General features: G+C 41.2%; 1 pseudogene; it reads left to right on the top strand.

Moving 5' to 3' along the window:
* The first annotated feature begins 452 nt into the window (after nt 1-452).
* LOC131277139 (elongation factor 1-alpha 1 pseudogene) lies at nt 453-15126 on the top strand (annotated as a pseudogene).
* Nucleotides 15127-17459: the final 2333 nt, after the last annotated feature.

Raw genomic sequence — 17459 nt, 5'->3', positions numbered from 1 at the left:
TCCATATTAAGAGATGGCACATGCGATTGTCTTGTCTTAGCATTAACAACCTCAAAGGGAGGGTGGCACAACACTGTGAAGGTAATTAACGTCACTGAATTATGTAACTGAAAGAGCTTAAAATGAGAAATTTTAGATTGTGTGTTATTTTTTTTAAAGAAGAAAACCTACAGAACCGTACAGCACAAAGAGTGAACCCTAATGGAAACTATGAACTATTGTTAGTAGTGTAATTATCATAATACTGTTCCATCAATTGTAACAAAGGTACCACACTGATGGAAAATATTAATAACAGGGAAAAGTGTGTGTGAGGAGGGCAGATGGGAACTCTGTGCTTTCTGCATGATTTTTCTGTAAACCTATAGCTGTTCTTTAAAAAAAAAAATGGAGGGAAATAAAAACTCTAAGGGTGAGTGCTGGAGAAAGATTTCAATAGCTTTGGGAACTTAATGGCGAATTCCGCCTGTGTCAAGTGCTGGCTGGCTCGGAAAAGATTAGACCAAGCCCTCCCTGAATTCAAACAAGCTGCCCGAAGGAGGAGCCACGGGAACTCAAGGCAAAGAAACGTGGCAACACGCAATTATGAGAGAGAGACAGACTATATCCCAATGCATATGCATATATTGAGAGAAGGAAAAAAAGAGGTGCCCCCTAGTTTGTCACCAGTCATGGCCACGGAGCCTTCAGGCCCTGGATTTCATTCCAGCATCTGCAGTGGTCCCTTTGTTCCAAATCTAGAACCCTTGTCAGGGTCACTGTGTGCATGTGCTTCACTGCAGACAAAAAAGCTCGTTAAAGGTCTCTGCAATCAAATCCACTGTTAGAAGAGCAGCCTTCCAAGGTAATGATAACAGAACGCGACACAATCAAAAAGTCGCGGATTTTGGTGGGCATGCAAAGGTAACAGATCGCTGACCAGCATGTGCCATATGTTAGACAACTGAAATGACTTCCCACTCTGTAAAAGTTGATTTCTGAAATCCATGCTCAGCAAGGCACTTTTTCTTCTTAAGATTTTATCTAGCTTAAGGAGAAACATGCAAATTGATGACCTCATCTGCCACATGGCAGTACCTAATTTACTCCTCAAAAGCTTTGTTTTTGGGTTTTTCACACCAAGTTTGCTGCCAGAACACAGGTGTCATGAAAACCATCATTAAATCTAAAGCCAAAATGGGAAAAGATTCATGTCAACATTGTTATAACTGGCCACACAGATTTGGGCAACCTGATTTACAAATGTGGTGAGACTGACAAAAGAACTATCAGAAAATGAGAGGAGGCTACTGAGATGGGAAAGGGCTCCTTCAAGTATGCCTGGGTCTTGGATAACCTGAAAGCTGAACCTAAGCATGGTATCAACACTGATAGCTCCCTGGGGAAATTTGAGACGAGCACGTATTATGAGACCATCACTGATGCCCCAGAGCACAGAGACTTTATCAAAAACGTGATCACAGGCACATCTCAGGCTGTGCTGCCCTGACTGTGGCTGCTGGCATTGGGGAATTTGAACCTGGTATCTCCAAGAATGGGCAGACCCATGAGCATGCCCTAATGGTTCACACACTGGGTGTGACACAACTAATTGTTGGGGTTAACAAAATGGATTCCACTGAGCCACCCTACAGCCAGAACAAAGATGAGGAAATTATAAGGGGAGTCAGCACCTACATTATGAAAATTGGCTATAACCCTGACAAATTAGCGTCTGTGTCAATTTCTGGTTGGAAGTGTGAAAACATGCTGGAGAAAATGCTAACAGGCCTGAGTTCAAAGGATGGAATGTCACCTATACTGATGGCAATGCCAGTGGACTCACATTCCATGAAGATCTGAATCGCATCCTGCCACATGCTCATCCAGCTGTCAAGGCCTTGTGTCCGCCCCTTGGTACTGTCCCTGTGGACTGAGTGGACACTGTTGTTCTCAAGCCAGGCATGGTGGTCACCTTCGCTCCAGTCACTGTGACAACTGAACTAAAGTCTGTTGAAATGCACCATGAAGCTTTGAGTGAAGGAGATCCTGGGGACAATGAGGGCTTCAATGTCAAGAACATGTCTGTACTCACTAGAATGGCTACCATTAAAAAAAAAAATTACAAGTGTTGGAGAGGATGCAGTAAAATAAGAACACTCGTTCATTGTTGGTGGGAATGTAAAATGGTACGGCCACTGTGGAAAACAGTTCAGTGTCGGTGGTTTTTCAGAAAGTTATGTATAGAATTACCCTATGGTCCAGCAATCCCACTACTAGGTATATACTCAAAAGAGTGAAAAGCAGGGACCCAAAGAGATATATGCATGCTGATGTTCATAGTGGCATTATTCACAATTGCCAAAAGATGAAATCAACCCAAGTGTCCATCAACTGACAAACTGCTAAACAAAATGTGGTGTGTGTGTGTATATATATATACACACACACACACACTGGAATATTATTCAGCTGTAAAAAGGAATGAAGTCCTGATACATGCGACAACATAGATGAAGCTTGAAGACATCATGTTGAGTGAAAATAAGCCAGACACAAAAGCACAAATATTTATTGTATGATCTCACTGATATGAAATAATTACATTAAGCAAATTCATAGACTCAGAATCAAGAATATAGGTTACTAGGGGTCCAGGTAGGGAATAGGCAGTTAAAGCTTAAAATGTACAGAGTTTCTATTTGGGAAGATGGAAAAGTTTTGGTAATGTATGGTATTGATGGTAGCCCAAGACTGTGAACATAATTAACAGCACTGAATGATATAGCTAAATGTGGTGAAACAGGGAAATGTTAGGTTGTATACATGACACTAAATTTTTTAAAAATTTAAATCAATGGAACTGCACAACACAAACATATACTTAATAGTACAATTATAAAAATGTGCTTTCATCAGTTGTAAAAAATGTACCACAACAGTGCAAGGTGTTACTATTACAGTGGTACCACCTGAGAGCTTCCATATTGCTCAAATGTTGCCACTCTCTAAGCCAAACTCAGCACATAAATGTATTACCTTCCCCCCAGCTTGGGACATGACTTCCGAGGATGAACCTCCCTGGCATGGAGGGATTACTACCAAGCACCATAAGCATTATCTCTGGGATGACCTCCCAACTCACTTTGAAGTTTGTTGGCTCTATAAAGTCATTTGTCTTTACCTTTTCACCCTTTTATTCAAGGTCTTTTTCCAGTTGCATTAACGCTTATGCACATCTCAGCAGGATCTCATAGACTGCCAAAGTAGATACTATCCCAAATAGAGGGGCTCCTGAGGGCTCTGGAGACATCCAGACACTATAGTCAGGAAAGATAAGTCAGGAGTCTGATGCCTTGCCTGTGGCCCTACTTTGGAGTCTGTGCTCCCAAGTGTGACTGAGTTGGACTCAGTTGTGACTTCTCTACACATGTCTTTTCTGTCACTTTTATTTGAACCTATAGTGGTGCTGGAGTTGATTAGGTGTATGTCCAAGAGACTTGAATTTCTGTGCCAGCTGGGTTCTGCACCTCAGCAGAGTTGGAACATCTACTCTCCAGTTCATTAGACTCACCCAGGAAACTAACAAGGAGGTGAGGATGGACAACCACCACACCAAGGAAACAAGAGAGTCTACAAATGCAAGCAAGAGAGTCCCATCCATCAGCCACATGGGATCAAGGTCCCCTCTCAATTAGAGGTAGAGAGTGTACCACCATCCCAGAATCCTCAGGATTGGAGAATAAAATATGTACAAGAGTGGACTTACTGGTATTCTACTATAGACTTATTGTGATGATAGCAATGAAAAATATTGTATCTTTGATGTGGAGACAGTGGCCATTAGAGGTTCTGAGGGCAGGGAGAAGGAAAAAGAGGTGTAATATGGGGGCATTAAAATGATATTTTAATGACAGATACAGGCCATTATATATCCTGCTGTAACCTACAGGATGGAGTGGGAGAGAGTGTAAACCACAACGTAAGCTATAATCTACGCTTAGTGGGAAAGCTCCAAAATATGCTCATCAATCGTAATGAATGTACCACACTAATGAAAGAAGTTGGTAATGTGGGGAAAAGTGGGAGGTGTGGAGAGTGGGGCATATTGGAATCTCTTATTTTTGTGTGTGTGTAACATTTTTGTAATCTATGTATTTAAAAATACAGAGAGGTGGGGCAAAATGGCATCTGAGTGAGTGCACCTCACAGTCTCTCCTGCAAAGAGGCGGCCGAATGGGGTGGGAGTCTTGATGGAGTGGGCTGTTTTGGGGGCTTGCAAAGCAGGAGGTGTGTGGACATCGATTTAGAGAGACAGTGACAGAGGTAGTGCTTGGTAAAGGTAGAACTGTGGGTTGCAAGAATGGAGGTCGGAAGCTGTGGGAAGGTGGGACCTTTCCCCCTAGGACTGGCTGCGGCAGTATTCCCTGAGAACTGTCGGTGGTAAGGCAGAGTTCCTGGGCCCCGTGATCCCCAGATGCGTGGTCCCCAGGTCCATGTCCCCTAAGCCCCCATACCCCGCCTTCCACAGACGTACATACACTGAGTCTGCAATGTCCCGGACTTCCCTTTCTCAAGTCCAGCGCTCCCAGAGGTCCAGGATTGCCCTAGCCCTCCAGTTTTGGACTGACTCTGTGAGTGGGAGGGATTTGGTGGGAGGTGCAGCAGCAGGGCTGGGCGAGTACTGGTTCAATTTTCTGGTCTCACAACCCCTTTTTTTTTGCACTTGGAGAACCATACCGGCTGGCTTGGGGACAGCCTGGGAAGAGAGGAGTGGTGAATCTGCTAAGAAAGCCCAATTCACCTAAATACCCTGGGATAGGAAATTTGGTCTGGGAAAAGGTGGAGTCAGAAAATCACTTAGCCCTCTCGTAGCACACCTAAAGGAGAGGGACTATAGGAGGTGCTTTCCAAGCTTCCAATAGCATACTTGGGGTTCCCAGTGAGGTGTGGGTGCTCTCTCTCTCTGGAAATTAAGAGTCATTGTTTTCTGTGCAGAGCTGGCTCAACAAGGACCCACTTGAATCTCCTACTATACCTCTCAGGCAGCTTTCCTGCTGCCTGGGAGAGAGGGACATGAGGAAGGGAGAAAGGGGGAATGTTAGATCCCTAAGCATTTTATTTAACTACAAACAGGATTCCTTTCTTGAAACTTTGTCTAGTATTTTGTTGGTTTATCTTCTTGTTTTTCCTTCCTCTTTATCCGCCCAAGGCCCTTCTTTCTTTCTTTTTTCTTTTTCCTGTTTGCTTCCCCCCTCCCTTTTGTCCCTTTCTTTTCTTTCTTTTTTTCTCTTCTTTTTTATTCTTTTTATACTAGGTGCTGCAGGGAGCGCTTCACATTTGCTGTATTTCCTCAACCTCCATTTCCTCTTTTCTGTGTGTCCTGATTTTGGCCAAAACACTACCCCTCTCCTCTACATCTTTCTATCCTCCATCATTTATTGTTTCTCTTACATTATGCCTCTTTGTTTGCCCCCCTATTTTTCTTACTTTTTATTTCTAATTCCTTTGTTCTGTTTTCTGTCTTATGTTCACTCTTTATATTACTGTCCTTTCTTTTCTCTTTGCATCTCTCCTGAACACTCTGGCCTTTTAATTGATACTATATTCCTCCCCATATTCAGTTTACTGTCTCATTGTATATACTATACTTTTCTTAGTGTTATAACTCTACATACCTTACATGAGCCTAATATCCATTCTCCTAGATCTCACATGGTTCCTATGTTAATATTTACTATCAAAACTACTATTATTCATTTTCTTTCCTTCCTCATTTTGCTTTCTCTGGCTCTAATATTTCTCTTCAAGTGAACTTAGCCAAGAACAAGGAAATAGAATAAGAAGAACAAAGTCACAAAGAAAAGACTTACTACACATGCAAAAACAACAACTAATTAAACCCCAACCTACACAATGAAGCTAAGCAAGTGATTAAACCCATCAAGATAAAATGATAACCAGACAGCAACAGAAAACTACAAACCAAACCAAAAATAAGGAAAACATGCCCCAATCCAATGAACAAATTAAAAACCAGGAAGAGGGAAATGGACTTTGGCCCAGTGGTTAGGGCGTCCGTCTACCATATGGGAGGTCCGTGGTTCAAACCCCGGGCCTCCTTGACCCGTGTGGAGCTGGCCATGCGCAGTGCTGATGCGCGCAAGGAGTGCTGTGCCACGCAAGGGTGTCCCCCGCGTGGGGGAGCCTCACGCGCAAGGAGTGCGCCCTTGAGGAAAGCCGCCCAGCTTGAAAAGAAAGAGCAGCCTGCCCAGGAATGGCGCCGCCCACACTTCCCGTGCCGCTGACGACAACAGAAGCGGACAAAGAAACAAGACGCAGCAAATAGACACCAAGAACAGACAACCAGGGGAGGGGGGGAATTAAATAAATAAATAAATCTTTAAAAAAAAAAAAAAAAACCAGGAAGAGGAGCAGAACATCAAACAAGTAATTAAAGCTCTCAAAACATGTATTAGGGAACAATTTGATGAAGTGCAGGAAGAGATTAAGAATATGAAGAAAACACTTGGAGAGAATATAAAGGAAATCGCAATCATATGCAAAAAGATAATGGATATGATGGCTATAAAGAGTACAATTCAAGAACACAAAAATATACTCTCAGCAAATAACAGCAGACTCAAAGAGGCAGAAGAATTAGTGATGTGGAAGACACTACATCTGAAATCAAACAGATAGTAGAATTGATCGATAAAAAGATAGAAAAAATCCAGCAGAGATTTACGGACCTGAATGACAATGCAAAACAAGCAAACATACACATTATATGCATCCCAGAAGGAGAAGAGAAGGGAAAGGGGACAGAAGGGGTGTTGGAGGAAATAATGGCTGAAAACTTCCCAAACCTATTGAGGGAGATGCATGTACATGTCCAGGAAGCACAATGCACCCCAAACAACATAAATCACAACAGGCCTACCACAAGACATATAGTTGTCAAATTATCCAATGCTCAAGACAAAGAGAAAATGCTAAAAGCAACAAGAGAAAAGAAAACAATTACATACAAAGGAGGCTCCATAAGATTAAGTGTTGATTTTTCATCTGAAACCATGGAGGCAAGAAGGCAGTGCTATGACATAGTCAAGGTACTAAAAGAAAAAATTTCCAACCAAGAATACTTTATCCAGCAAAGTTAGCATTCAAAAATGATGGAGAGTTGAAAATATTCATATATAAACAGAAATTAAGAGAGTATGCCAACAAGAATCCTGCCCTTCAAGAAATACTAAGGGGAGTTCTGCAGGAAGAAAGGAAAAAAAAAAAAAAACAGAGACACAGTTGGAGGAGAGTGTAAGAGCAACTAAAAAGACAAAAACAGAAAAAGGAAATCAAACAAAATATAACAAACACAAATACAAAGAAAATATAGCTAATAGAAGTAATTCCTTGAAAGTAATAACACTGAATGTCAATGGATTAAACTCACCTGTCAAGAGACTCAGACTGGAAGATTCGATAAGGAAATATGACCCATCTATATGCTGTCTACAAGGAACACATCTTAGAACCAGGAATTCAAGAAGGTTGAAAGTGAATGGCTGGAAACAATCTTACAAGCACACAATAACCAAAACAGGGAAGGAGTAGCTATATTAATATCAGACAAAATAGACTTTTTTTTTTAAAGATTTTTTTATTATTTTATTTTTATTTCTCTCCCCTTCGTTGCACCCCTAACCCATCCCCCACCCCAGTTGTCTGTTCTCTGTGTCTATTTGCTCTGTGTTCTTCTTTGTCCACTTCTGTTGTTGTCAGTGGCATGGGAATCTCTGTTTCTTTTTGTTGCATCATCTTGTTGTGGCAGCTCTCCATGAGTGCAGCGCCATTCCTGAGCATGCTGAACTTTCTTTTGTGCTGGGCAGCTCTCTTTACGGGGTGCACTCCTTGCACTTGGGGCTCCCTATGCGGGGACACCTCTGCATGACAAGGCTCTCCTTGCCTGCATCAGCACTGTGCAAGGGCCAGCTCCACACAGATCAAGGAGGCCCAGGGTTCGAACTGTGGACCTCCCATGTGGTAGACAGACACCCTAACCATTTGGCCAAGTCCGCTTCCCAAAATATACTTTAAATGCAAAACAATTGTGAGAGACAAAGATGGACACTACATATTAGTGAAAAGGACAATCTTTAAAGAAGTAAAAACAAGCATAAACATTCATGCTCCCAACAAAGGTGCCTCCAAATACATGAGGCAAACACTGGAAAAACTAAGTGAAGGAATAGATGCCTCTACAGTTATAGTGGGGGACTTCAATACACCACTATCAACTTTAGAAAGAAAATTTCAAAAGAGAATCAATAAAGAAACAAAGACTTTGAACAATATATTAGAGGAGCTGGACCAAATAGACATACACAAAACATTACACCCAAATACAGCAGGACATATATTCCTCTCGATTGCACATGGATCATTCTCCAAGACAGACCACATGCTAGGCCACAGAAAAGGTCTCAATGAATTCAGAAAGATAGAAATCATACAAAATAACTTCTCTGACCACAGTGGAATGAAGCTGGAAATCTACAAGGGCCAGAGACCCAGATTTGGCACCAAGACTTGGAAGTTAAACAACACACTCTTGGAAAACAGTGGGTCAAGAAGGAAATCGCAAAAGAAATTAAAAACTACCTTGAAATTAATAAAAATGATAACACAACGTATCAAAACTTACAGGACACAGCAAAAGCAGTACTGAGAGGGAAATTTATAGCCATAAATTCATACATCAAAAAAGAAGAAAGAGCTAAAATTGAAGCACTAACTGCACACTTTGAGGAATTACTAAAAAAAAAAAAAACTAACCCAAAAGGAAGAAGAAATAAAGAAATAACAAAGATCAGAGCAGAACTAAATGAAATAGAAAATAAGAAAACACTTGAAAAAATAAACAAAACCAAGAGCTGGCTTATTGAGAAGATCAACAAAATTGATAAACCCTTAGCTAGACTAACAAAGAAAAAAGAGAGAAGATGCAAATACACAAAATAAGAAATGAGAAAGGAGATATCACCACAACCCCACAGAAATAAATTCTATCAAAAGAGGATATTTTGAAAAACTATGTTCCCAAAAAATGACAATTTAGAGGAAATGAACAAATTCCTAGAAGCACATAAGCAGCCTACGTTGATGAAAGAAGAATTTGATGATCTCAACAAGCCAATCACAAGTAATGAGATAGAATCAGTCATTAAAACCTCCCAACTAAGAAGAGCCCAGGGCCAGATGGCTTCACAGGTGAATTCTACAAAACATTCCGGAAAGAACTAACAGCAATCTTGCTGAAACTCTTCCAAAATATCGAAACAGAAGGAACATTACCTAATTCATTCTATGATACCAACATTACCCTAGTACCAAAGCCAAACAAAGACACCACAAGAAAGAAAAACTACAGACCAATTTCTCTAATGAACCTAGGCGCAAAATCCTCCACAAAATACTTGCTAACCATATTCAACAACACATTAAATTAATTATACACCATGACCAAGTGGGATTCATTCCTGGTATGCAATGATATTTCAACATAAGAAAATAAATAAATGTAATACACCATATAAACAGATTGAAGGGAAAAAATCATGTGATCATATCTATAGTTGCAGAAAAAGCATTTGACAAAATACAGCGCACTTTCTTCATAAAAACACTGCAAAAGATTTGAATAGAAGGAAACTTTCTGAGCACAACAAAGAGTATATATGAAAAACCCACATCTAACATCATTTTCAATGGTGAAATCATAAAATCTTTCCCTCTAAGATCAGGAACAAGACAAGGATGCCCACTATCACCCCTCCCATTTAACATAGTCTTAGAAGTACTTGCTCAAGCACTGAGGCAAGAACCAGATATAAAAGGCATCTAAATTGGAAAGGAAGAAGTCAAAATTTCGCTATTTGCAGATATATGATCCTATACATAGAAAACCCTGAGAAGTCTACCACAAAGTTTCTAGAACTTATAAATGAGTTCAGTAAATTAGCAGGTTACAAGATCAATGCACAAAAATTAGTAGCATTTCTGTACACCAATAATGAGCAATCTGATGAGGAAATCAGGAATCAAATATCATTCACAATAGTAAATTTAAAAATTAAATACCTAGGAATAAATTTAATTAAAGATGAGAAAGACTTATACACAGAAAACTACACAACAATGTTCAAGGAAATCAAAGAAGACCTAAAAAAATGGAAGATCATTCCCTGTTCATGGATAGGAAGACTACATATTATTAAGATGTCTATCCTACAAAACTGATCTACAGATTCAATGCAATCCCAATAAAAATCAACACAGCATTCTTTAATGAACTAGAGAAACTAACTATGAAATTTATTTGTAAAGGAAAGAGGCCCCAAATAGGGAAGGACATATTGAAAAAGAAAAATGAAATTGGAGGAATCGCACTGCCTGACTTCAAAACATACTACAAAACTGCAGTAGTGAAAACACATGGTATTGGCACAAGGATAGACACACTGACCAATGGAACTGAACTGAAAGTTCTGATATAGATCCTCATATATACAGTCATGTGATATTCGACAAGGCCACCAAACCCACTCGACTGGGAGAGAATGGCCTCTTCAACAAATGGTGCCTGGAGAACTGGATATCCAAATGTAAAAGAACGAAAGAGTATTACAAACTCACACCTTATACAAAAATCAACTCATGATGGATCAAAGATCTAAAAATAAGAGCCAAGATCATAAAGACCTTGGAAAGCAATGTAGGGAAGCATCTACAGGACCTTGTTTTAGGAAACGGCTTCATGAACTTCTACCAAAAGCACAAGCAGCAAAAGAACAAATAGATAAATGGGACTTCCTCAAAATTAAAGCCTTCTGCACCTCAAAGGAGTTTGTCAAGAAAGTGAAAAGAAAGCCTACACAATGGGAGAAAATATTTGGTAACCATATATCTGATAGGAGACTTATATCTTGCATATATAAAGATCTCCTATATCTCGAAAATAAAAAGAGAAACAGCCCATTTTAAAAAAGGGGGAAAAGATATGAACAGACACTTCTCCAAAGAAGATATACAAATGGCTAAACACCACGTAAGAAAATGCTCAAAATCACTAGCTATTAGGGAAATGCAAATCAAAACAACAATGAGATACCATCTTACTCCCATAAGACTGGCAGCTATCAAAAAATCAGAAGTCTACAATTGTTGGAGAGGATGAGGAGGAATGGAAACACTCATTCACTGCTGGTGGGAATGCAGAAGGATCCAGCCATTCTGGAGGACAGTTTGTTGGTTTCTCAAAAAGCTAGCTATAAATTTGCCATACGACCCAGCAATTCCACTACTGGGTATATACCCAGCAGAACTGAACACAGGACACAAACTCATATATGCACACCAATGTTCATATCAGCACTATTCACTATTGCCAAAAGTTGGAATCAACCCAAATGCCCATCAACAGATGAATGGATAAATAAAATGTGGTATATACATACAATGGAATACCACTCAGCTATCAGAACAAATACAGTACAAACACATGTGATAACATGGATGAATTTTGAGAACCTTATGTTGAGTGAATCAACTCAGGCATTGAAGGACAAATACTACATGACCTCACTGATATGAAATAAGTAAACCAAGGTGTCTCAGAGAGCTAGAGACCGGATGATAAACTTAAAGAAAATTGGGGGTAGAGGAAGGTTGCGAGCTTACACCTACATGGGTGAAATCTATGATAAGCGGGAGGTAAGTATTTGTACAGGGAAGGGATAAAATGGGGCATAGGAATACCTTTGGGTGATGCTTTGTGGGCTTGATGGTGGCTAAGGATGGGAGGATGGGTCAGATGGCCCAAGAAATTGAGGGGAGGGTGGGGGAACTTTTGAACTTAGGAGATTGTCAGGTATGTGGTTGCAATTATAATGTAGAGAAAACTCTTAAGAAAATATGATATGGAAGGTTACCTGTTTAAGATGCTTAAGGGGGGACATCTGACACAGTGCAAGCTTCTAGGGAGTGTGTGAGTACTCATTTTGTCATAGTGGGTTATATCATTGGGTGGAGACCCATACAATGAGAGTGAAGGTATACCCACATCCTGGGGAGGACTGATGTTCTCAAACAGAGGGAATTGTGTCTCTTGAGAGAATTGGTGGCTCCCAATGTGTTAGGGCAGTCGAGTATGTCAAGGTCTCAGCACTGTTGCAAGTATCTCTGAATATGGTCCTTCAAGCAATGAAGATTGATTGTTATGGTGGGCCCTGTGTGGAGGGGGAAAGAGGTGTTGAATACATGGAATCACGGTAACTGTGTGGCAATGGAAGTGTTCCACAAGATCATGCAATGATGGATATAGAACATGTTAAATTACACCAAAAATGTATAAAATTCTATAGGCTAAAATATAAACCATAAGTAAAACACAGGATAACTAAAAATTTAGAAAATTGTGTAGTCTAAAATATAAACCATAATGTAAACCCAAATGGAACCATGTTTGAAAGCTATTGTTTCAATATCTGTACATCAGTTGCAGCAAATATTATATGAACATGTAAAAAGATCATTGCTGGGGAAGCAACAACAGGTTTGATGTTGGATATGTGGGAGTATCATATATTGTATATGTAAATTACTGTGATCTAAAACTTATGTGAAGACAAACTTATTAATTAGGAAAAAAAAAAGAAAGGATGTAGACACTGAGGAAGAAATGGAAGAAATTGCTTTGCCACTGTACATACAGGGCAACACCTATAGCAGTGATGAAATGTAAAATGTCAAAAACAAAGCTATTTCATTCTTTCATTTTTTGATACCCCAATTTATTTTTCCTTTATTTAATTTTTCTATATTACTATGTATTCAATACCTAACCTTTAAAACCATCACTATATTCCATTTTACTCTTAATGGAACCTGCCAATATATTGGGCTTCCTTTTTGAAGAAGTTTTGGACCACAGATAGGTTCACCTATGGTGTGGGAGGAGCACTCTTGTGGGGTGTTATTGGTGTGGGACACATGGTTGGAGGGAGTTCTCCAGGACATGTATACAGTGTGCATAGAAAAGTTTGGATATTTTCATAGTGGTTTCAGCTGGAAATGACAGCTGAGAGAGTGCTGAGTTCCTGGCCAGGGGAGTTTTATCACATTCCCCATAGAAGAGCAACAATCCCCCAAGTCCAATGGCAAAGACCAACAAAGATGGATGGTCCATCAGCCCTTGATACTGATGGCTCTGAGTATGAGCCTGTGTGCCTGAAATATGAACTAGGCCTAGAGCTGCGGGGTGCCTAAGAGTTACCTCCTGAAAGCCTCCATGTTGCTCAAATGTGGCCGCTCTCTAAGCCAAACTCAGCATGTAGATGAAATGCCTTCCCCCCAGTGTGGGACATGACTCCCAGGGATGAGCCTCCCTGGTGCTGAGGGATTACTACCAAGCACCAGCTGTTGATGTAACTAGAAAAAGACCTTGAATAAAGGGGTCAACTCAGATCGGCAGAATATCTCAGCCTATATGTAATATCAGGTGTTAAAAACTGCTTTTTGACTTTGGATAAAAGAGGAAAATGGAAAAGGACAAGTGAGTTTATATGGCTATGAGTGTCCAAAAAAGAGTTGGGAGGTCATCAGAGGGGTGATGCTTATGCACGCCTCAGCAGGGTACTAGAGACAGCCAAGGTAGATGGAAACCCAGGTGCTGGTTCTCCTGAGGGCTGCAGTGACCCAAAGGTTCTATGGTCAAGGCAGATGGCTCTGGAGTTCAGTGCCATGTCAGTTGGCCCTACTTTGGAGTTTGTGTTCCTGAGTGTGATGGAAGTGGACTCAGATATGACCTTTCTACACATGCCTTTTCTGTTACTTTTACCGCACCTGTGGTTGGCATTTGGGTTTGTGTGTACTCAGGAGACCTGAATCTCTGGACTGTCCATGTGACAGCCAGGCCCTGGGCCTCAGCAGACTTGCAGCTCCTACTCTCTGGTTTGTTGGACTTACCCTGGCCAGCTGACAGGGAGGTGAAGTGGGTCAACCACCACACCAGGGAGCCAAGAGTGCCTACAGCTGCAAGCAGGCAAATTGCATCCATCCTCCATGTGGAATCTAAGCCCCCTCTTGATGTAGAGGACCTGGAAATAACCATCCCAGGGTCCACAGGATGGAGGAATAGACTATGGATTAGAGTGAACTTACTGGTGTTCTGCAGGGGAACTATTGTGATTAGTAAGGGAAGAAATTATGATAGTGATGTGGAGAGGGTGGCCACGGTGGCTGCTGACAAGTAGGGAGACGAAAGAAGAGATATGATGTGGGGGCATTTTCAGGATTTTGAGTTGTCCTTGGTGGTGCTGCAAGGACGGATGCTGGACGTTGTGTGTCCTGCTGTGGCCTACCAGGTGGACTGGGGAAGAGTGTGGACTACAATGTGGACCACTGTCCATGTGATGCAGCGGTGCTCCAGAATGTACTCACCAGGTGCCGTGGATGTGCCACGATGATGAAAGAGGTTGTTGATGTGGGAGGGGTGGGGTGGGGGGTATAATGGGACCTCATACTTTTTGAATGTAACATTTAAAAGAAAATAAATAAATAAATACTTGAAAAACAATAGTGTGGGATATGGGAATCCTGATTTAATGCATGATTGGTCCGTAAACTCACAGTTGCTCTAATAAAAAAAAAAGAGCATGTCTGTATAAGATGTTCATCATGGCAATGTGGCTGGTGATAGCAAAAGTGACCCAGGAATGGAAGTAGCTGTCTCCACTGCTCAGGTGATTACCCTAAACCATTCTTGTCAATTCAGTGTTGGCTATACACCTGTGATGGATTGCCATCCAGCTCACATTGCTTACAAGTTTGCTGTGCAGATGGAGAAGATTGATTACCATTCTTATAAGAAGCTGGAAGATGGCCCCAATTCTTGAAATCATTGATATGGTTCCTGGCAAGCCCATGTATGTTGAGAGCTTCTATGACTCTCCTCCCTGGGTTATTTTGCTGTTTGTGATGTGAGACAGACAGTTGCTATAATTGTCATCAAGGTGGTGAGTGGACAAGAAGGCAGCTGGAGTTGGCCAGGTCACTAAATCTGCCCAGAAAGCTCAGAAGCCTGAATGAATATTTTCCATAACACCTGCCATCACAGTCTTAATCAGGGGTGGAGGAACAAGAATGATCTCAGAACTGTTTGTCTCAATTGGCTGTTTAAGTTTAATAGTAAAAGACTGGCTAATGACAACAATACATCATAAAACCTTCAGAAGGAAATGAATGCTTTGTGGAACATTTGTTTCTTTGAGGTGGCAGTTTTAAATTATTAGTTTTAAACATCAGAACTTTTTTAATGGAAACAACTTGATGAAAAATCTATCACAGAATTTGAGACCCATTAAAACCAAGTTTAACTTATAGGAAGATGGTGGATTAGAAAGACACAGGACTCAGTTCTCTCCCAGAAAAAGAGCTATAGGATAGGCAGAAATGACCTGAAAAAACTGGGGGGGGGGGGGGAGTGTTTAGGGCACCAGGGGAAGGCTGGAAACTACCCAGAAAAAGAAATGGGCAAAGGAAAACTCTGTGAGTAAAAGCTGCAGCTGCAGCTGCTGGAGCCCATCCCCCCACCCTCACAGAAGACAGGTTTGAATTCTCCGGCCTCTGGCTGGTGGGTACAGACAGAGAGGGCCACAGAGGTCCACCTCCCCAGGAGTGGAGAGAGAGAAGGATGCAGCCTAGGGCTGATTCAACTTTTGGCCCAAAAATTTGGTCTTCTGTGTCATAGGAGCCATTCCAGGCTGGGTGGGGCTGCACTATTGTTTGCCCTGGAAGCTGGTAAGGGACAAAAGAGATCCAACCCTCTCGAACATCCTCCATATGGACCAGGACGGGTTATTGAAGACACAAAGTGGAGTGGAATTATTTCCTACCAGGGAAGAAAGAGAGGGCTACCAAGAAAGATTGGAGAGCAACCTCTGAGAAAGTTTGATTTGTGAGGCTCTGAATTGCCCTTAGGCAGTAACCTCTGTCACATTGTTGTGGTCCATGTTACAGTGAACACATTGTGCTGTGCTAAGTCAGCAATCATTCGCAGGGAAGGCAACGCAGAACTTTATGGAATAAAAGGATAGAGAGAGAGACCTGAGAGAGGAGATAAAGGTGGGACCAGGGGACTCACAGCTTCTGGAACTGAGAGCCTCAACCCTAGTTTCCACCTCATATTTATTGGAAACTACCAAGCAGTCATTTGCTATCAGAACTGCAACATCATCTTCAATAATAGGGAACAACCGCAACATCTACAATAGAACAGGTGAAACTCTTTCCCACAACATTGTGACTGGGGTTTGAGACAGCTGCTGAAGAGCACCAACTGCTGGCAGACCAAGGAAGTACATGTGAGGAAATTAAAAGTAAATAAATGAGAGGTTTTTTCAAGCCTTTACAGGCTCCCTCCCCTAGGCCCTTGGAAGCAGGTCTGCGACCCATTACTGGGACCATGGCTTGGATTTGAGTAACTTAACAAGGATAATTGTGAAATGCTAGAGCAGGTCGAACCAAAAATCAAAGAATGTCAGTGACACACAGCCTCCCACCACTAAATTCCTACATAAAAGAAATAAACTGAGTACCAGAGTAAAATCATAATTATCAGATGCCTAGACATCAGAAGAAAAAAAATACAAGCCATACTAAGAAAATGGAAGACATGGCCCAAGCAAAGGAATATATCAAATCCCCAGATAAGACACAGGATTTGAGACAATTAATCAATGAGTTACATACAAATTTCCTAAATCCAATCTACAAGTTGAAAGAAAATATGACTAAAGAGATAAAGGATATCAAGAGGATACTAGGTGAACACAAAGAAGAATTCAAAAGCACAAATAGAAAAATAGCAGAGACTCTAGGAATGAAAGACACAATAAATGGCTGTATTAAACACATTAGAGGCTGTATTAGTCAGCCAAAGGGGTACTGATGCAAAATACAGAAGTTGGTTGGTTTTTATAAAGGGTACTTATTTGGGGTAAGAGCTTGCAGTTACCAGGCCATAAAGCATAAGTTAATTCCCTCACCAAAGTCTATTTTCATGTGTTGGAGCAAGATGGCTGCTGTCATCTGTGAGAGTTCAGGCTTCCTGGTTCCTCTTGGCTCAGTTTCTGTTTTCTCCACAAGGACAGCTGTAGACTATGAGGCTCTCTAGGCTTTGCCTCTCTCCACAAGGTCAACTGTAGACTATCAGGCAAAAGGCTCTGTCTCTCTCCCTGGGGTTTCTGCCGTGTCTAAGGAGACATCTCTATTCCTCTATGTTCTTCTCCTGTCTCAGGTCCTCTCTTCCCGGGGCTTCCTTCTCTTTCCTCTGTGTGCTGACTTCCTGGGGCTCCAGCTTAAGACTTCAGCATCAAACTCCAACATCAAAACTCCAAAATCAGAAAACCCTCAACTCTGTC

The sequence above is a fragment of the Dasypus novemcinctus genome, chromosome X (genome assembly GCF_030445035.2).
Source record: "Dasypus novemcinctus isolate mDasNov1 chromosome X, mDasNov1.1.hap2, whole genome shotgun sequence".
Classification (NCBI taxonomy): Eukaryota; Metazoa; Chordata; class Mammalia; order Cingulata; family Dasypodidae; genus Dasypus; species Dasypus novemcinctus.
This window is presented reverse-complemented; position numbering and strand designations above follow the sequence as displayed.